The 22,691-nt window shown below is 33.1% G+C and overlaps 1 protein-coding gene across 1 annotated transcript in view; it reads right to left on the bottom strand.

The window, feature by feature from the left end:
• LOC117984118 (orexin/Hypocretin receptor type 1-like) overlaps positions 1–22,189 on the bottom strand; it is a 46,520-nt gene extending 24,331 nt beyond the window's left edge. The window contains exon 1 of the mRNA XM_034970770.2: positions 21,994–22,189. The gene's annotated coding sequence lies outside the window, so the exon portion shown is untranslated. The remainder of the gene's footprint in view (positions 1–21,993) is intronic.
• Between the last annotated feature and the right edge of the window lie 502 nt (positions 22,190–22,691).

The following is a 22,691-nucleotide window of genomic DNA, read 5'->3' as shown; positions in this document are numbered from 1 at the left end:
TAATTCTTTTCTTGTCGTAATACTAATACTTTTCAAATGCTTTTAGCAATCGTGGATGCGGCTTCTCCTCGAAGCAACAGGCTACTGCCTGTCATCGGCAGCACTTGGTATTGGTGCCCGATGATCACAAAGCGATGGGCAACGCTGTTGTCAGCGGCACTTGGTGCTGGTGTGACACCGCTGATCGAAACGTCGCGTCGCTCCAATTGTGAAAGATAAGTGAAGTGTAATTATGTGCTGCTTTAAAGTGATCTTAAAACCACGTTTGTGGTATTGTTTCTATGAAAAAGTTTTTGTGAGGGCAATCATAAAAGATTTTAATTAGTTAGATAAACCACGTGTTGTGGTATAATTTATTTGGATAAGAATAAGTCTAGTTAGAGGTCAGATTGGCCGAACGGTTTTTGATAAAGTATATGTAGATGTGAAATCATTTAGAACGTTATGATATACCGAAACAAAAAAAAAACAAACAAATCAGTAGGTTTGTTTTTAAGAAATCGCACCGTACTTACAGCTCAAAACTTGAAGAAATTAACTTATTCTGATTAATTAAACTTAAACATAAACTATATTTATTTATTTTGCTTCTTAAAATAATTCAACTATTTGTCTTTTCTTAAAACAACACAAGAGATTGTCCATTCGAACAATTTTGTCGTTCAACTAATTTCCTTTTCTTAAAACAACGCAAAGCAGATTGCCTACTCAAGTATTTTTTTTTACTCAGTGACGTTATTATAACATTTAACATTTTTTTCTGTTTCCACATACATAATAATAATAATAATAATACAACTACAAATTCTTTGAGATTTCTTACATTAATTTTATTCTTAACTCTATAACATTATTATAACTTCGCTTAAGAATAATTCCCCTTAAATATAGTTTGTTTTATTTAATCTTCTTTTGTCGAGATATCTCATTTCAAAAGTATTTTCTTTTTAATAAAATATTCTTATTGTTCCCACATATCAGCAATAAACTTTGAGGTTAGGTTGAACCTGATTTTATTTTATCTTATTATTTTGACAAACCAATCAAGTAAATAGGAACCTATTTTTTTTTCAATTGGTCATCCTACTAAAAATAATAATACGTCCCACATTTTATTTTAGGAAATACCTACGTTACAACGTGTTATTAATTTATTCCTGTTTTGAGTTTGTTTCATATACATACAAATCAAATAAAGAACATATTTATTCAAGCGGTAATAAAAAAAAAACTGGAGATCATAGGAGTAAACCAAAACCTTTTTTTACGTTTTGTTTGTTGTTTCGTTTGTACATTTGGCGTTCCTCAGGGATCAATATTAGGCCCTTTGTTATTCTTGATCTATATTGATAGTATAAATGAAATAGGTTTAAAAGAAAACATACTGTTGTACGCTGATGATACATGTTTATTTTACTATGGCAACTCAATACACACAATCATCACAGATGCACAAAATGACTTTATACTACTCAATAAATGGTTTCAATAATATAACCTACTTACAATTAATACCTCAAAAAAAAAAACCATAAGCTACATTACATATTTACATATAAATATAACTACAATATATTTTCATACTAAATTCACATACATGACTATAAAAAAAAAAAAAAAAAAATACAAACATATAAACATTTTTAAATATACGTGTCGCACTAGTGATGCAGTGCTGTCGTGACTCAGAGAATGACTTTTTCAGAATCGACGAAAAACTGATTATTCACTTCCTGTTATAGATTATAAAAAATTGAATACTTTATAAGGTTTATAAATAATATTAACGCAATTATCATTTACTAATTATTTCAAAATTACAGGTAGTAACTGTAATTCGCAATTTTTGAGTTAATTTTTAGTTGTCTAGTTATTGCTGAAAATTTTTGAGTTACTATAAATAATGGTTGCCTTTTTCCTTATGGTTTTGAGTATAATTTTGTAGTTACAACAATTATTTAATTTAGTTTTAAGTTTTATAGTTCCCTCCAAAAAAATAATTTTCACATTCAGATTTGGACATTGATAATCAGTTTTTATTTATAAAAAGTAATAATTTAATTTCAACAATTTCTGCCTTTTTCAACAAAAAAAAAACCTTCCAAAACAATAATCAAAATTTGTCTTGAATACAAAAAAAAAACAGAGCCAATCAAAATATTTTTTTTAACTTAAATAATCAGCTATTGTTGTAACTGAACAGTAATTGTACGTAGTCACTAAATTGGAGCTAGGCATAATTAAATAATAGTATTTCTATAATAATAGTATACTTAAACTAGTTTTACATCAGTCTGTTTCTAATAATTAGCATCAAAATGACAGCAATATTTTTTATTTAAGTACTTAAAATCAACCAGTCAAACTTCGAAAGTAAGATTCATAATAGGTCCTGGGAATCATATTTTGTCGAGCAGTTCTTTCGTCTTTTAATATTTTTGTTTAATTGTTTATGCTGGTGTCAAAGCAACAGAAAAATAACGTTTGGTTTCCAGCTTCACATTAAAATTACTACCCCACTGGTCACAATTTAGTTCACATTAAAATTACTTACTAAACCAATAAGGGTGTCTTAAGTGAAAATACTATTTTAAATTTCATTTCTGTGAATCGATAATAGTGTAATAACTAGAAATACACCTACACACTAGAAATATCTATTTAGGTTTAAATCAGCTATATTGTATTAACTCGAATTCATAGTTGAACTTTTACATACCTGATTAAACAATATCGTTCCAATTTGAATTAATGCGGTCTAAACAGTAAACTGTCACGTCCTTCTTCGTCGAATTTAGATGTAACTAAAGATGATGCAATATTGGTTAGGGTATCACGACAGTTAGTCAGTCACTCAAATTTGACATGTTTTGGGTTGCGACAGTGTGTCGTCGGTGCGATATATGTATACATTTATATACTATAAACCCTATACTTACTATAATACATATGTAATACATACACATAGGTACAGATATTATTACTATTATACTACTACCAAGCCGTTTCTAGTAATCCGTGTTTTGCCAATTCTATTTCTACCCACTTTATTTTGTATAAAATCGCAGTGGATGTGTGGATAAGATGCCTACTGTTTATTTGTTAAATTTCTCATGTAAGTGAATTTATTTCTTAGTGAGAATAAAGTTCTTTAACCGTAATAGTAGTAACCGTATACATATTAACATTGGGGAACATTGTTTGGTAACAACAAAGAAAACATATTCTATTCTACTCTGATTTCGGTCTGACGTCTGGCTATCCTGGTTTTTATGACAGTAACATTGACATTGAATCATTGAATATCGTTTTGTGAATGGAGCAATCTTATATTTTTTTTATGTCGGTACTTTTGTTGCCGCTGTTCATTTAAGTTCACTGGCTGCATTTTTCTATTTTTCTATGTACTTCGGGAACGAAGTACTTATCAAGATGGCCGAATGGTAATAAAACATACTAATAATTTATGCTAAATGACAGAACAAAGGAAGAAAAAAAAAAAAAAAATCCTCAATGGATACAAAATGTTAAGACTCACAATGTGACAAAATGTTAAGACTCCCGAATGTAGCAACCAACAAAAAAAAAACAAAAAAAAAAAAAAAAAAAACCAATGATTATCCCCGAATGGGACAAATGTTATTATTCCCGTATGGAACGGATGTTATTATTCCCAAAGGGGACAATTTTTTATTCCCGTATGAAACGGATGTTATTATTCCCAAAGGGGACAATTTTTATTATTCAAACATATAAAACAAAGGGAGTTAGGTTAGTTAGGTCTGCCTGGCACTAATCATTGCCCTTTTCATTGGTCGGGTAATGTTAGACGGCTCGACTTGACAGTGCTGGTATTACACCATTGGTGTGATACATCTTATTGGTGATAATTCAGTAATGTCCTGGTACGAGACCCATTTATGGGGGCGGCAGACAGTTAGCTAGGTAGTTAGGCTGCCCGGCACTAATCATTACTAGACCCAAAAAAAAAAAAAAAAAAAAAAAAAAAAAAAAAAAAGGGTTAGTAATGTTAGACGGCTTGTTCGGACGGTACCAGTAAGTAGCGAGGTCTAGGTAATGACCTCTACTGGGCAAGAGTCTAGTACAAGACCCATTTATGGGGCGGCAGCGGTTAGGCCAGTTAGTTAGGCTGCCTGGCACTAATCATTACTAGTACCAATAAAAAAAAAAAAAAAAAAAAAAGTTAAAAAAATATTGGTTAGTAATGTTAGACGGCTTGTTCGGACGGTGCCAGTAAGTAGCGAGGTCTAGTAATAACCTCTACTGGGCAAGAGTCTAGTACAAGACCCATTTATGGGGAGGCAGCGGTTAGGCCAGTTAGTTAGGCTGCCCGGCACTAATCATTACTAGTACCAATAAAAAAAAAAAAAAACAAACAAATAATAAAAAAAATTGGTTAGTAATGTTAGACGGCTTGTTCGGACGGTGCCAGTAAGTAGCGAGGTGTAGTAATGACCTCTACTGGGCAAGAGTCTAGTACAAGACCCATTTATGGGGGGGCAGCGGTTAGGCCAGTTAGTTAGGGCTGCTGGCACTAATCATTACTAGTACCAATAAAAAAATAAAAAAAAAAGTTAAAAAATATTGGTTGGTAATGTTAGACGGCTTGTTCGGACGGTGCCAGTAAGTAGCGAGTTCTAGTAATGACCTCTACTGGGCAAGAGTCTAGTACAAGACCCCTTGCTTTATAAAACTAATTATAATAAAAAAAAACTATACATATTATACAAAAAAAAAAAAAATTAAACAGTAAATTATGGGGCGCAGCCAGTTAGGGACATTTAAACTAGGTAGCTGTAGCTTATGAATCTTTTTAGCTTATAGATCTTCCTTAGCTTATAGATCTTTTTAGCTTACAGTTATTTTTTTTATTTTAGCTCTTAGCTAGATTTTTTTTCTTTTCTTTCTAATTTCCCTATGTACTTCGGGAACGAAGTACTTGTCAGTATGGCCGTGTTATATTACGATAGAATTGGATACATAATTATTATGCTAAAATTCATCTAATCATAAACTTGGGAGTCTTAAATAAGTATTTGTTGTGATATTTAAAACAGAATCGTTATTCCGTTTCCGGATTTAATATCAATGTACGGAAAGAGTGTGGTTTAAATGGTATCTTTTCTTGTATGTTGTTTAATTTAATATTTAGGAATGTGACAATACGATAAATGATATTATGTGAATTGTCAATACTGGTAACTAATTATTCATTGTAAATTAAATACTGTCAATGTACTAAGAGTGACATTATACTAAGCTATTGTCAACATACAGTTGGCAATAGCTATTATGTGAAATAATAATGTTGTGTAAACTGTCAATTTAAGTCGATTATTATTATGGTAAATTATTAATACGTGGACCATCAATGTCACTGATTTTATTATTGTAAATTGGGTGTATCAACATGCCTTTTGTCAACAAACCTAAAATAAATAATGATTATAAAGATCATGTGATAGTCGACATCCGCCTTGTTTGCGATGGCAGTGTTATAAAAGTACCCTACCTCGACAGAGAAGGGACAGTCTTGTATCGACAGCCCAGAGCAAACACAGCGGACCTTACTGAAGTTAAGTATTCTTATATTTTATTATAATGTAATGTAATCATTTGCCTTTTATAGGTTACCTGTTGTAACTGTGTACCAAATATGTACCTAATACTTTACTCAACGTTCTAATGTTTTAAAAGATGTGTGTTATGGAGTTTCTTTGCCCTTTCTTCTCCATGACTAAACACCTTAGCGAAATGGGTGGTAGATTCATTTTAATATAAATAGATCAATGCTGAACAAATACAATTCAGTTATTATTCGACTTGGTTGGTTTTACTTCTGTATTTATCACCTACCCTCTTGTGCTATTTATTTTATACATTGAGATAAAAGTAAACACTAGGTTGTTAGCTTCTAATTATTATAGAAGCCTGTTTAGATGATTAGGATTCTTACTTTGAAATAATACAGCAGATGCTTTGCTTGATTTTTAATTACTTAGTATTTGGCCTTACCTGACAAATAATTGATAAATGATAACTTTCATTAGTAATCATTGGATTTAATTTATCATCACTATTAAAGCCCACTGTCTTAACTTCTCTTCTTTATACAAAATCTCTCACGCGCATTTGGGCAGTGTTCTTGTAACTAAACTTTGCGTGTCGTCGCGTCGTGTTGCCGCAACGCTCCGAATTTTTTTTTAATATTTTACAGAGATTCAATTTTTTTAAACTGTCCATGGAGGACAAAAGGCCCATCTTTTACTACGGTGTTTCGCCGTACGTATCACCATCGTATACGCCATAGTCCATCGTGTGAGTTATCGATGCATTTCTTAGTGACCCATTTTTGTCCTCCGCGAACAATCGTTCCTTATCTGCGAAGGCCGTTATTGATACCTACTATAGTTTTGTATTAAAAGTCGTATGTTTCAGTAGGTATACCTAGACTGGTTGTAAAAATATCTAGCAGAACCCGTGACTACCAGATAAAGGCGTTTTTGATAATAGCTTAAGCATGAGCGGCGGCACCAACAAGCCTTGAATTTCCCTTCATGCGCCCTTTGAGTTTCCTCCATGTTTTGTTTTTATTGACCGAGCGAAGCGAAGATCTCTGAGTCTGCTTGAGTGAAATTGCACTTGTCCGTCTGGCTGTCTGTCAGAGCCTTAGGTATACCTTCTGAATAACTAAACGTTATTACTTCAAATTTAAACATAACATGTAAAATGATGACCTTCAGTCGAATATTGCATAAAAAAATATAAAAAAATTACTTTATTTAGGGGGGCTTCCATACGAAATGGGTGGCTTTTAAAGAGAGAATTCGACGCTCTTAGTCAAAAACGGCTACATATTAGAAACTGAAACTTGTGTATAATTTCAGTGTTATCCTGAATAACAAATACTAAAATTAGATAACTATAATAAAGAAACGAAATTATTTCATTTTTAATGGGTGTGAGTATTTGTAACATAACTTCAAAATAATGTTAATGGATGGTTCTGTCCACATTATTTTGAAGTGAATCAGCTTTTTGCGTCTAATTTTAAAAGTTAACTTATATTATATAGTTAAAACTATCTAACTACTCTAAACGAGTAATGCCTGAAAGGGCCACAAATGCCGATCTCTCATGGGGTTCCTGTAATACATTATAGGTAACCACCTACTATTTAAACAAAATCTAAGCAATCCCGCTGATTAGAGGATAGGATTACAAAAGATTCCATCCTAATGGCGAACAAGAAGAAATTGAACTGACGACTGACGTAACAATCGGTACGTCTGTTACCCATTAATTACACTTTGTGGTCCAACGAGGGTAGCTCACACACACACACAAAGGTATCTACATTGTTTCTGTACTATCTTGATTATTTATCTACATTGTAGATATTTTTGTTGTAAATAATCTTTAAACTAAAAATTGCAGGAAGTATTATGAGAGTAGTGCGTACAATGATAGAGTTTTAAACAGCTTTCTCTATAAGGTTCCGTAACTAAAGGGTGCCCACGGGATCCTATTACTAAGCCTGCTGTCCATCCATCCGTCTGTCTGTCATAATAGGTAGAGCTGAAATTTTCACAGGATGTGTATTTCTGTTGCCACTATAACAACAAATAATAAAAAATTCAAAATGGCCGCCATGGAAATTAAAAAAAAGTGTTATTTCTTGTAGTACGATGGTACGGAATCCTTCGTATGCGAGTCCGACAATTTTTATTTATTTTCGTTGGATGTGCTTTTTTCGCAAGAAGGGCTTCGCTTGTGAAATAATTTGGTAACTCACCGCATTATCATTGTAAAAAAATCCCTACCATTGTCAAATGAAATGGTGTCACGAATCACAACCCTCAGAAATAAGGAATACGACGAAAAGAGACAGACTTTACGACAATCATACGAAATGATGCTAAGTTCGCCTAGATGTCTAATTAGTAATTACACTTGCTTCATTAAGGTAAGAAGACATTTAAGTGGCGGTAGACATTTCACACTCTCAGAACTCAAACACTTATCAGCGTCAGTGGACTGGACGTGGATTGTACATAATAATATATCCTCTGAGGCAGTAGAGTTAGATATAAATTGGTAATTCCAAAGATCACCCCTCTTAAAATTAGAGGAGCTTGGCTTAAATTCTATTAAAACTTGGGGCAAATCATGACATGGGAAACTACAAAAACCACTCTCAGGAAACGATGAAGTCAGTTGTTAAGCTCAGGTGCCCCCATGGGAGTACAATGTGAAAGAATCGTCATAACCGCATTAACCAAAACACTTTTAATTAACTTCCACGTAGCACTAGATCGCTTGGGATTATGAATTGGCTTGAGTTAGATAATCTGTTATTTTTTCTGACTAAGAAGTAGTAACAAGCCATATTATAGCAAATTCTCGTGCAGATAGTCAATTAACGGAATCCTATAGATTTATATCCGAATTATTACTGAATCGTCAGGAGAAAATACACATTTCAAGTCTCAATTTCCAACCAAAATTCAGCAAAAAATGATGAAGAGATTTACTTCCAAGCATATTTATTGAGATAAGCCCTTTAAAAATTGGATAGGCTCGATTTTATCGGAACTTTTGTGACATGGAAAAGTACAGGAGAAAAATCTACTTGCGAAAAATGATAGAAGTCAGTTGTTGTGCTAAGGTGCCCCCACAAGAGTAAAGTGTGAAAGAAGAGACAGCCACGTGATACTAGATCGCTTGGGAGTATGGGCTTGGGTTACCGTTAAATTATATAATCTTTAATTTTTTCTGCACTTTGGAGTGGTAATAAGCCATATTAACGCCAATCCTCCCGCAGAGAGCCAATTAAAGCTAAATCCTATAATATCGAATATCGAATTATTGCCGAATCCTCCAGAGAAAAAACGATTCATCACGGAGACACGGATCTCAATTCTCAACTAATTAATATAATAAATTCAGCAAAAAAAAAATAAGGAAGGGATTTGCTTCCAAGGAGGTGAATCTAGCTACGATTCCTCCAATAAATTATATAAATTCCCCAATTGCCCATTATTCATAAGATCTCAAGTATATTGCGGTGGAATTTCCCGAAGAACAGGAGCAATAAAACCAAAATGCTGTAATCAATTTCAAGATTGTAAGATTACAAAGAGCACTTTGAGCGTGTTCGTGACAAAAAGCTGACGCAACGATGTCGATTTATTATACTCTTAATGTAAGTAAACTACTGGCCTTCGCGTGAAAGTTAGTATCGTATATAAAAAACCTTGAGTATGAAGAGTGCTATTGAAAGTTATGTTTTGTCATATTCTTCGTTCAGCATTCTTCTGTAAGCTTACATGAGTACTTTTTGATGTAGCATTTTGTGTTCCGACTTATAACAGAAACGTTCAAGTGAGAAATTTTAAGAAAGAAAGTATTATTATTAGTATTATTATTAGTAGTATTTTTATTACAATAATATGAATGTAAAATCTTTGGTTATGAAATAGCTGCTTTTTATAAAGCTGACGCGGTTATTTACCGTTATGTTATTTATTATGGCACAAACACATTTTTGAAATAGTTTTTGTCATTTCATTTTTTTATCTTGACTTATCTTTGGACTGATTTTCACGAGATTTTCGCTGGCAGATAGAAGACTATGCACAGATCTAGGCTATATTTTATCTTAAAAAATTAAAACCTAAATTATAACAATCGAAATCGCAGGCAAATCTAGTCTCAACTAAATAAATATGGTTTTATCGACTTGATACCAATACAGCATTAGTAAACGAACAGGTTCTCAATAAGTACCTAACTAAATTCTTAATGTATTCTAATACTAAAGTTAATAATAGACTTGAGCTCTTAATCAGAGATTGTTTCAGAGATCTGTTATTGAATTCCACTCCAACCCAACTCTTCAATCCTGATGCTGCAAGGTGCACGGAACTCCTAAGCAGTGTGGATTTCGAAAGTTTTGTTAAAAAAGTTAAAAAACCGACTCCCAAAACCACTACAAAGTAAAAAATAACTTTTGTTTCTACACGTGTATGAATGTATGAAGTCGGGCAAGCATAATAAAAGAAATTAGAAATCAAAGCCTGCAGCTCGCCCGACTTCAACATACATACACGTGTAGAAACAAAAGTTATTTTATACTTTGTAGTGGTTTTGGAAGTAGGTTTTTGTAATATTTTTTTAACCTGTCCAAAAGTGCTGTAGTCTCCGGCGGGGGTTGCGCGGGGTGGGGAGCGCGCGGCTACTTATCCGAAAAAAATAGACAAAATTCTATTCTTGCACACTAAATTTTAACTTGCAACTTATTACTAAATTCACTGTTTACATGCATTATGTCACTTAAAATTAAGTAAAAATTTAGTTAACTACTTAACAACTTAATGCATGAAAATTAGGCTTTTGAGAGGTAATGTCCTCCGTCAGTAAAGACAAGTACCTAATTCGTCAGCGTCAAGGGTCAAGTTACACAAATCCCGAAGCTGAGATATACCTACCTATACCTGTAATAATTGTATAGGTACCTGCTTTGATACAGGATGTTCCAGATGAGGAGCGCAAATATCTATCAAATAGGTAAACTACTTCAGTTATTTACCTATAGTTCAGTATGAACACGTCTCAGTGAAATATAATCATAGCGTAAAGTGCGAAAGTATCTCATAAAACTTAATGGCTTTATGAAATAATGTATTTGTCATTGCCTGAAAAAGGTCGCCGCTTTAATGTTCCTGTTGCGAATTATCGCCACTTCACGGATTAAAGTAGGTAGTAGATAACCTATGTCTAACTTGCTAAGAAATAAATATTTTGTTTAATCGTTAATCTATATCTATACTTCTATACTATAATAAATAAAATTGAAGTGTCTGTCTGTAATTTCGAAAATAATAGTAGGTACCTATGTACCTCAAATTAAGCTCATATGATTATTTGAACTGTATCATAACTAAATCAAACAATTTTAAATTTTATGTCTGTCCGTTTGTCTGTTTGAATGGGCTATCTTTGGAACGGAATTTCCTAAAAAAGAAGTAGAGGATTAAACAAGGAGTGACATAGGCTACTTTTTAACCGACTTACAAAAACCGAAATCTCCAAAATTTCTGAACCGATTTAAGTATTTTTTTTAATCTATAGAGCGACAATGTCCCATAAAAAATTTGGATTCCAACTCCTCAATCCTGATGCTGTACGGGACTTAACCACAAAAATTGATGGGATTTAGAAACTGTCAGTTTAAATTGATATTAGGGGTACCTACCAAATAGAGACTTTTTGAACTCGAGGATCCAACTCACGGGCGAAGCCGCGGGCATCGGCTTGTTGAATATAAACACAATAAGACGTAGCCTACCTACTCCGTTCAGGGTAACCAGAAATGAAATTGAAAAGTCCTGACAAAAGACTGATTTTACTGAAAATTAGATACCTACTTATAAAACTCTACCTCGGTATGACTGGATTTCAAAATACTTATATGTAAAGAAATTCTGCCAAATTCTGGTATTTACCTAACTCAACCGCAAAAGACGAAATACCAAAATCAAGACTTAATCCTAAATAAGTCAAACTAATTTGAGCATACAAACGTGCATGTTTACATTATACGGTGGATTCTTTGGAGCGTATTTTTTCGTTCCGATTTGCTTATATTATTATAATAAATTTCGTAATGAAATGTTTGATGTATGATACATAGAATAATTTACGTACATCAATAACATTAATTTACTAAATCCTATTTTTAAATCCAATGTTTCAGCATTACAGGGGTACACCTGTTTTCAACATTATAATTAACTAGCTTATGGTCGTGACTTCATCCGCGTGGAATTCACAAATTTCAAACCCCTATTTCACCCCCTTAGGAGTTGAATTTTCCTTTCTTAGCAGATGCCTAAGTACGTCATAATATGCTATCTGCATGCCAAATTTCAGCTCGATCCGTCCAACAGTTTGAGCTGTGCATTGATAGATCAGTCAGTCAGTCAGTCAGTCAGTCAGTCACCTTTTCCTTTTAAAAAAGATGTTTAAAAAATAAGTATAATATAATTATAATAAATAATATTAAATAAAATAATTGAACAACTAGTAAAAATAACACCTAATAAAGTGAATAAATGGATAAGTAATATAGTAGGTAGTGATAGTAACAATTTGCTTTTAAAATGTCCACGCAATCTGAATAAAAATCTAACTCTACTTTTTGTTCAGCTAGTACTCATTTGTGCTGTGGTTGTCTCTGACTCTACTTGGGATGAATCTGCAATTAAACCATCGGTCTGTCCTTGAGCCTTACAACCATAACTTTTGAAATAATGACCATAATATATTACTTGAAATTTAAAATGTGTTCCCGAGCTCAAGCTCAAGTTGGTAAGCTCAAACCCGAAAATCATTAAGTTTATACGGTTGTATAGTGTATGCATGTAACAAAAATTGTTTCACAAGTCTACGCAAAAAAAATCCGTATTTAAACATAAAATGTCCCTATATAAATAAAAATCAATTGCTGCATGTATTTGAAAATTGCTCGACCGATTTGGCCGATTTTTATTTATTGTGTTCGTTGTCAGGACAAGTATTATTTATAAAAGATCCTCAATAAAAAATTGCACCCGTGCGAAGTCGAGCGGGTCTCTAGTAGAAATAAAGCAAAGTAATGTATACGAAGTATAAATCCGAGACGAATAAAATTACAAAAGATATTCTGTTCCATTGATCACTTGTCCCATAACTTATGTTCAGTAAAAATTTACTCAGTACAAAACAGAACATGTTACGTGCTCAGCCCATGCTATGTTATTTTTAAAATAACCAAATCCTATTTACAATCCCATCATGACTCAGGGCGTTTTAAATCAGTCTTGTTTGACAGAAATACGTGTTTCTTTCAGGTACGGTTGGCAGTATTTGTTCAGAAATTATGAATTGCTTTTTGTGTCGGTAGGAATTTATTAGCCAAAATTCAACAAATCAATAACGAGTATAATTCTTTATGACTTATGGTATTTGTATGCCTCTGTACCTATTGCACAGCAACACTAATTTTCCGTAGAGCAGGTAGCTAATGGTACCTACGCTGCTTTGCATTTGAAAATATAACAACTTGTGATTTCTAAGGTGCTTACCTAATTTCATATCACATTGACTAAATATAGAGCACAAAAGCATTTCCAAAAAATGTTTAAACAAAGTTAAAAGTACCATACCTACAGTACGCGGGCGAAAGTGATGAACATCGGCCTTTATCGGACATTTCATCTTTGTAGAGCGTTTTCTCTGTCACTCATACCCATATAACGCTTTGTCGGTCTCAACGACCGAGACAGTGCTCTAAAAATCTGCTGTCTCCTTCTAAAGATCGATGTTCCTCACTTTTGGCCGCGTACTGTACCTAAGAATTGTTAATAGCTACGTAAAAAGTCCGGATATCTACTTCGCACTTTCCTACAATAAGTATTATTTTACAAGTAAAAAACATTTCTTTAAAAATCAAAAGACAACTTGTTGAAAGAATCTTATCTGATTGTTGAATTGAACCTCATAATAAGATTATTATTTCTGTACAAACATTTATGTTGGGAAGGAACAAGTATCTATATCTAGACCAAAACGACTAAACAAAAATACAAAAAAATAACGCTTTATTGGATTCCAATCATCTCATCTCTTTGATCATGGATTTTAACAAAAATCGTTCTACAATGAGATATCACAAACGATATTACAAAATTCCTCTAATGTATACAGTGTGTTTACATCGCTTAATTAAAAATGCGTAGGTAGATGGTGAAAGAAATTGTGTTTTTTACGTTTTAGTTTTCTTTGGTAGATTTTGTTTATAATGGACTTAATTATCTAGGTAGGTACGCTAAAAATTATATTGTTATTTTAAATTTTATTTTTCCTCTATAGATTTTCATGGACTTCATTATATTTTTTAACTACTTAAGTATTAAATAATAAATACTTATAGTACCTACCTACCTATCGCAACTAGTTTTTATTACTTTATAATCATAATAAGAAGATATTAAATCTCTAGAATGATGTTGCTTTTAAAGGGCTGATAAAATTTATAATCGAATAATGAATTTAAGGTGAAATGTCATCCGTCTCTATGTAAAAAAAACCGGCCAAGTGCTTGGCGGGCCACGCGCAGTGTAGGGTTCCGTAGTCACAATTATTTTAACCTCGAAAAACAGATATAACTCCTTATCCTGTAAACTCTACTTAGCCATGATAGTTTTCCTTTAAAATTGATTATATATACTACTGCTTTGAATTTTTCACGTTCCTATAATATCTACTACCATTTAGCTGATAACTTGACTCTAATAAAAATTAGCACTTTAAAACATCATATTTTACAAACGTATCTAGAAATCGAAAATTGATGCTCCCACTCCCACAGTATTTTTAAAAGACCTATTCAACGATACCCCACACAATGGGGTAGACGAGAAATAAAAATTCAGCCCCACTTTACATGTACGGGGAGCTACCCAAAAAAAAATATTTATCACAATATTATTCCTCCACTTTGTCGGCGTGATTAATATTTACACCCATGCCAAATTACAGATTGCCAAATTGCCAAATTTCTAGCACTAATAGTCTCTGAGATTAACCGAGGATGGACGGACGGACAGACGGACGGACAACTAGTCTCTAATTATTTTTTAACTACAGACACACAATGGCAACTGATGATGCTGTATATCTCAAACCTATCTATATTCTACTAGCAAGATTATATTATTATATCGCGGACTTCAAATGATATGGGCGCAGGCATACCTACCACATCAATAAAATTGATTTTCGATACCAGTAGATATTTAGCAAGACTAGCCTCTTAATTTAACTAGGTGAGTTAGACAAACATCAACCACCAGAACAGGCAGGCTTTCGTCGAGGTCTCTCCACTACCGATCACCTACAAACCCTTAATCAGCTTATTGAAAAACATTCAGAATTTAATTTACCTCTCTATCTTGCATTCATAGATTATTCAAAAGCGTTTGACAGTCTAACACATGATTCAATTTTTGATTCCCTAAAAAAGCGGAACATACATTTTATGTATGTGAATTTAATTAAAAATATTTATTATAATAGTACTGCAGCATTGAAAATAGAAAACCTCGGCCCATCATTCAATATTGAAAAGGGCATTAAACAGGGTGATCCTTTATCTCCAAAATTATTTATATGCGTACTAGAAGAAGTATTTAAGAAATTAGCTACAGGGTGGATGGAAAGGGGTGTTGAAATCGGTGGGCGTAGGCTAACAAACCTCCGTTTCGCTGATGACATTATCCTATTTTCATCATCGGCGGCGGAACTGGAACAGATGCTGTTGAAGAAATTGCTGTAAAGCAGAACAAGTGCTATTGTCCGTCCGTCTGTCCGTCCGTCCATCCTCGGTTAATCTCAGAGACTATTAGTGCTAGAAATTTGGCAATTTGGCAATCTGTAATTTGGCATGGGTGTAAATATTAATCACGCCGACAAAGTGGAGGAATAATATTGTGATAAATATTTTTTTTTGGGTAGCTCCCCGTACATGTAAAGTGGGGCTGAATTTTTATTTCTCGTCTACCCCATTGTGTGGGGTATCGTTGAATAGGTCTTTTAAAAATACTGTGGGAGTGGGAGCATCAATTTTCGATTTCTAGATACGTTTGTAAAATATGATGTTTTAAAGTGCTAATTTTTATTAGAGTCAAGTTATCAGCTAAATGGTAGTAGATATTATAGGAACGTGAAAAATTCAAAGCAGTAGTATATATAATCAATTTTAAAGGAAAACTATCATGGCTAAGTAGGGTTTACAGGATAAGGAGTTATATCTGTTTTTCGAGGTTAAAATAATTGTGACTACGGAACCCTACACTGCGCGTGGCCCGCCAAGCACTTGGCCGGTTTTTTTTACATAGAGACGGATGACATTTCACCTTAAATTCATTATTCGATTATAAATTTTATCAGCCCTTTAAAAGCAACATCATTCTAGAGATTTAATATCTTCTTATTATGATTATAAAGTAATAAAAACTAGTTGAGATAGGTAGGTAGGTACTATAAGTATTTATTATTTAATACTTAAGTAGTTAAAAAATATAATGAAGTCCATGAAAATCTATAGAGGAAAAATAAAATATAAAATAACAAAAAACTTTTATTAGTCTCTAAAAGGATATTTTTAAGACACTGAACAAAATTGCATGATCTTTTGTAAATCAATCTGCAAAATATACATTATTTTCTTCGCACTACAATAAATATTTGCTAGAATAACGAATGTGTTATAATAAACATTTTTTATAATAACTAATGCGTGCAAAGATAACTAATGGTTGCAAGAATATAAAATGCCGGATAGATATTTTTTAAAGTATTCAATTCCGCTTGCAAATAAAAAGCGACGTGAAAAATGTGGTATAAAATCAGTCAGTGGTGCGGACCCTCACTGGAATATTGTTTTACATTTGCATACAAAATAAATACTATAGGTATACATAACACAATACAAGTGTAATATTGAGAAAGGTCAGTTCAAGACAAATGTTTTAGACAAACACGAATTTGGTGTATGGAACCATGGCATCGATTTTAAACAAGACAAAACTGAATCAAAGATTGCATTCAAAAATTTCCAGAAATCTTAGAAACAGATTATAAATCGAACCCGCATTTTATCTCAAAAACACGAAACTGCCTCTCTGTAATAATTGCCGAATGCTAGCTGTGTAGCTAGAATAAGACAGTAATATTAAAAAAACATTTTACATCAGGTTCGGTACATTTATCAAAGTTTTAATTTTTCTTGATGTATTTTTGTTGGTAACGTCCGCCATGTTGGATTCATTATGACGTCATATATCAAAATCTCATGAGTAATTTGGCAAGTATGGGAGAATCGATGAACATAATAATATGTACATAATTTGGTAACACAAATACTCTTGAAATATCCCCTAGTCGCTCGGACAGTCCCTTGGCTGTATTTATAAATCTTTTGCGAATGTAATTATTACTAATTTACCGAAATACAAAATATTAGGTAACTGAGGATACGGTAAATATTATTTAGTTACCATTCCACCAAAATTATTGTTCTGAAAATTATTACAATAGAATTAATACAAGTCTATTTTAATAAAATATGGGAAAATTTATTGAATATGAATTATAAAAGAATTCTTTTGAATAAACCTGTGTTATGATAGCCTCGTGTTCTACCTTTTTTTCATAGATAATAATAATCAATTATTCTTTCATAATGGTACACATATTGGAGCTTCACTTCGATCTCCAAACATCTGGAGTTAAATAAAAATTTCTATAATAGACACATACCTAACCATAGAAACATGAAAAGTTAATAGAAATGGTATCTGCTGTTTTTATTAATACTGTGATGGAGTGCAGCAGATTACAATTCATTTATACAGAAATGATTTGAAGTGAATTCTCTAGCATCCGATGTAGTTAAGTATAACGAAAATTAACCAGAGATGTAACTACACTTCGGCCTTTAGATATAATATAGTAAACAATATTCCTACAGCCAGAATCCTCTGAGAAATCCCTATTATTTTGACAGAGATACGATGATAATAATATGTTCCGTCGTAAAAACTCGTAGAGTAAGTATACAATAATCGTGGTACAGCTTAACTTTTATATAAAAAATCGGTCGGCAAAAGTAGTGACGCACAGACGTGACTCTACAATACAACATAAGGTAAGTATTCGCTTTTCCCTTTTCAAAATAATTATTGTCTAGTTAGAAATACTTTAAATACGCAATATTCTTGTTTTCTGCGTTGACCTTAACTAGGGTCTGACAGTTAAATAATACAAGAGATTAGATCCGATCGCAGTAGGGAATAGGGATGCCAAGAACGCAAAATTCCAAAATGAAATTTGGGTCTCTTTGGATGTTAAGTATAATGAAACATTCTTCTGAATATGATCAACGTCTCTCGTTAAGTACAAAATTAGTAGGTATAAATAACTTTGCAAATAAATTGGTTGGGTTATCTTTATGATTATCATTTCAGCCTGTGGACTTCCACTATTCTTTATATCTAAATCTATAAAAGGAAAAGGTGACTAACTGACTGAATGATCTATCACCGCACAGCTCAAACTACTGGACGGATCGGGCTGAAATTTGCGGGCATGCAGATAGTTATTATGACATAGAGCGCTAAGAAAGGATTTTTGAAAATTCAACCCCTAAGTCCACGCGGATGTAGTCGCAAACATAAACTAGTCTACCTAATATAATATTAGTGTCTGTCTTAGAATTTTTAGGCTCACAACTTACCTATAATGTTACGACTTACGAGTCATGACTTATGAGCACATTTTTGGGAGTTGATAATCTGTCTATCTACTAATCCAGATTTATCTTAGAAACGAGTTAGGTAAATGATATTGAAACGTTTTTCACAGACATGTGGAGAACTTGTAATTCTTTACTCTGCAATCTTAATAATCACACGGAAAAACATTTTTCTTCGCGCAAGTTAGTAATCTTATTACGAATTTCATCTCCAGAACTTCTTATATATATTTTGTGGGCTGTATATATAATATAATAATACAAAACAGTTAGTACTTTTTTAGGTTTAAACGTAAATTAACTTAACTACTAATGAAAAAACTATAATTGGAACATCTACTTCAGAACTATTATTTGGTAAACAGAATTAGTTCCGCCAGGTTACAATCTTATCGTATTAATTTAACTCAAAGCAAGCCGAAAGTACCTAGTCGACTACAATACATGAATTTCCATGATAACGTATATTATCTAATTTTATATCCAATATTAGATATTTTAGATAGATTTTTGTAGTAACAACTATTCGAACCTTTATTTTTTTTACGATGAACCCCTGATTTTTCTTTTGTCAAGGTTCTTGAATACCAAAAATCAATTTACTTATTTGGACTTTAAAAGGCTTTATTTAAGGCATAATAATTACTGTATAGTTATTATTATAGTACATACTACATACATTGTGTACCGATCCTACGCTCTCTCTTGAATTAGACTATCGATTAATGATGATTGATGCTCTTTCACAATGTAATACCCGAAGAATAGTTTTATTGAATGTGTCCCTAGGCAGGTAAAAAGGCGTTTGTTACAATTTTATTGTATAGTAACTCTGAAAGTAATAAAAATAGCACGTTTCAGGTGAGTTTAGAGCAGTGGGAATGTTTTGAAATCACTACCCATATTATGAATGCCAAAGTGTGTTTGTTTGTTGGTTTATTGGTTTGTTAATTTGTCCTTTAATCACGTCGCAACGGATCAACGTGATTTTTGCATGGCTATAGTTTAAGACCCGGAGAGTGACTAAGGATTCTGTTATTCATTTTATAATTATTCTAGTACTGTACCTATTCCACTTTTTAGTACGCCTTACTCACAACCTTGAATGGGAATCTGGAAGAAATCTCTATTTAGAGATAAGCATTTCCAATGTTACTTAATTTATTATAACTATGTAACTACAATTTCAGTCCTACATGAAAAATAAAAATAAATAAATAAAAATAAGCTACTTATCCCGGAAAATCAAGGAGATCCCACGGGATTTTTAAAAACTTAAATCCACGCGTACGATTTCGCGGGCATCAGCTAGTAAATAATATAAATTAATGTCACTCACGACGATTTGAACGCTAACAATACCTTTAGCAAGGTAGGTAGGTACATAGTCATAGCCACAGAAACGTAACTGTCTATCTAGTAAAGTAAAGTCCCAAAAAATTAAGATAATAAAAAAATCTACAGTCTTATTCATTGAAGTTTCATATCTTGGAAATAAGGCGAGGAAATTTGTAAGTTTTCAATCAAATTCGTAGCTGCTTGTAGCGGCTGGGCGTGCGCGTAGCTGCGACACGACGAACGTAGTGCTTCAACTTGAAGTTTCCATATTTGAAAATTCGTTGGGTTGTTTGGCCCGCGACTACGGCGTAGTCGATTTAGGTTTTTAAAAATCCCCTTTTCTCGCGGTGAAAAGTATGTACTCTACAAAGAGAAAGTCAAGTCGAAATCGGTTCATCGATTGCGAAGATAGGGTCTAAAGTCTAAACTCTAAACGTTTTCAAATGCGTTTTGAGAATTGATTAAAAGCATAATCTTAGCCTAAAGTACTTAATTATATCGAAATCACAGATAACTTCAATTTTATTTATTCATATAAATGGTATAGATGGTAATAATATTAAGACTCGATATAAATATAGTAACTCATTAATATTTTTAGGGTTACGTAGGTAGGTACTTCAAAAGAAAAAAATGAATGTTTATAGGATCCTAATAGGCTCACTCTGTGTCTGTCCGTACGTCTAGTCTGTCTGTCCGTCTGTCTGTCTGACTGTCGTGTCTGTCAAAAAACAATATCTTGTTTTTAGAGTTTGGTGATATTTCTTAAAACTGACCTACTAAAATCTAAGTATATATATATATATAAAAGGAAAAGGTGACTGACTGACTGACTGATCTATCAACGCACAGCCCAAACTACTGGATGGATCGGGCTGAAATTTGGCATGCTGATAGCTATTATGGCGTAGGCATCCGCTAAGAAAGGGTTTTTGAAAATTCAACCCCTAAAGGGGTGAAATAGGATTTCGAAATTTGTGTAGCCCACGCGGACGAAGTCGCGAGCATAAGGTAATTTATACTATAAATCTCGTAGTAGTCTAATAAGTGTTTTTGACGTCAAACCGATACAGCTCATCCGGAGCCGATTTATTCAGGAAGTAACGAGCGTAAAACTGGATAAAGACCGATTTAACACAATTTATGTAGTTTATGTAGAATATACAAATATTATATACACACACATGCTTTATTTATAACTTAAAGATTAATAATTTATATGTATGTGTTATATTTATAATTTACGGTTGTAACTGTGACGGTTGTAAACCGCGTCACCCGGATCACAGCTGAAAATCAGCGTCCTGCATCTAATGCGTGTTAACGCATATGATGTAAGACATTATGCTGAGCTGTACACCCATTACGTGTATTGTGGCGTCACAGATGAAAATGTTACATTTGTACTTTGTTTTTATCTGTGACACCAACAACAAATAAATGCACTTTCTTTCTTTCATTCTTTCATTCTTTCATTATGCACCTAAGGTTCCTACCATTTGGAGAGCGATGAAGACAGAGCAATAAAGAATACGACGGGAGAGAGAGTTTTTCTGTTGACTTGACTGCGATTCCATCTGGGCCTAACTATTGTAACTTTTTATCTATCAATCGTAACTTGTGCAGTTCCGCAACTCTGTCACTAACAGGTGCTAATAGGTAGACATAAGACATAAGACGTCAGATGTAAGCTAACTCTGTAGCAATTTTTATCTAAATCGGTTAAACTGTTAGGCCGTGAAAAGCTAGCAGACAGACAAACACATTTTCGCATCTTTAAATGTATAAAAGGAAAAGGTGACTGACTTACTGACCGATCTATCAACGCACAGCTCTAACTACTGGACGGATTTCTGTGGCATGCAGATAGCTATTATGACGTAGACATCCGCTAAAAAAGGGACCCCTAAGGGGGTGAAATAGGGGTTTGAAATTTGTGTAGTCTACGCGGACGATGTATGTACAATTCGCATTTATTTTATATAATCGTTAAAATCATCCTAACTAGCATATGCCCGCGACCTCATCCGTGGTACATATGTAAATTTTGTAGCCCATGTCATTTCTAAATAAAGTAACTTTGGAATGGTGAAAGAATTATTAAAAGCGGTTTAGTAGTTTAAGAGTTTATTGATTACAAACAAACATACAAACAAACCTTTCGTCTATAATAAAGTTTAAAATGTCGTCTAAAATTTCGTTTATAATAAATAAGCCGTCTTTTATCTAATATAATAGAACAGCACAAACTAATTATAATATTGCCAATAACTTACCGAAATAGGCTGATGAAAATGTTAAAGTCCCGAAATCAACAGTAAAACATTAATTAAAAAAAGATATTAACAAATCATAAAAGCTTCAGTTTTATTGTATAAAATATTACTTTTCTACGCCAACAGATTGTTAATAAACTTTTCAAACTATGCCGGGCACTGTGCCAATTTGTCGATCGTCGTACACGACCACACGGCGTAAGATGTCGAACGAACTGCGAATTTTCATACAAATTACAATCTGCCTAAAGTAAAGAACCCAAATTCGTATGTTTACAGCCCGATTAAAGCAACTATTTAGGTAAACACCCCTTGAATCCAAATAAATTGAGTTTTTTTAGTCTTAACTGGTTTCAAAATAAACTAAGAACATTAGACGGTTAGATAGTGTTTGCCTAGACTAAAAATAGATCCGCCAATATACTTAATATACCTAAGTATATAATATTAAAAATATTAGATTGGGTGACGGACTGTAGAATTAAGTGGCGTGGCATGATATGGCATGCAGGTTTCCTCACGATGTTTTCCTTCGCGGTTAAATCAAGTGATATTTAGTTGTTAGAAACGCACATAGCTCTGAAAAGTTAGAGGTGCGTGCGCGGGATTGGACCCTTGACCTCCCGAATAAGAGGCCGACGTCTTAACCACTAGGCTTTTCGTCCTACCTATCAACCAATAATAATTTTATAGATTAA

The sequence above is a fragment of the Maniola hyperantus genome, chromosome 7, assembly GCF_902806685.2.
Source record: "Maniola hyperantus chromosome 7, iAphHyp1.2, whole genome shotgun sequence".
NCBI classification, from domain to species: Eukaryota; Metazoa; Arthropoda; class Insecta; order Lepidoptera; family Nymphalidae; genus Maniola; species Maniola hyperantus.
Note: the sequence above shows the minus strand (reverse complement) of the source record. Positions and strands in the feature narration are given on the sequence as shown.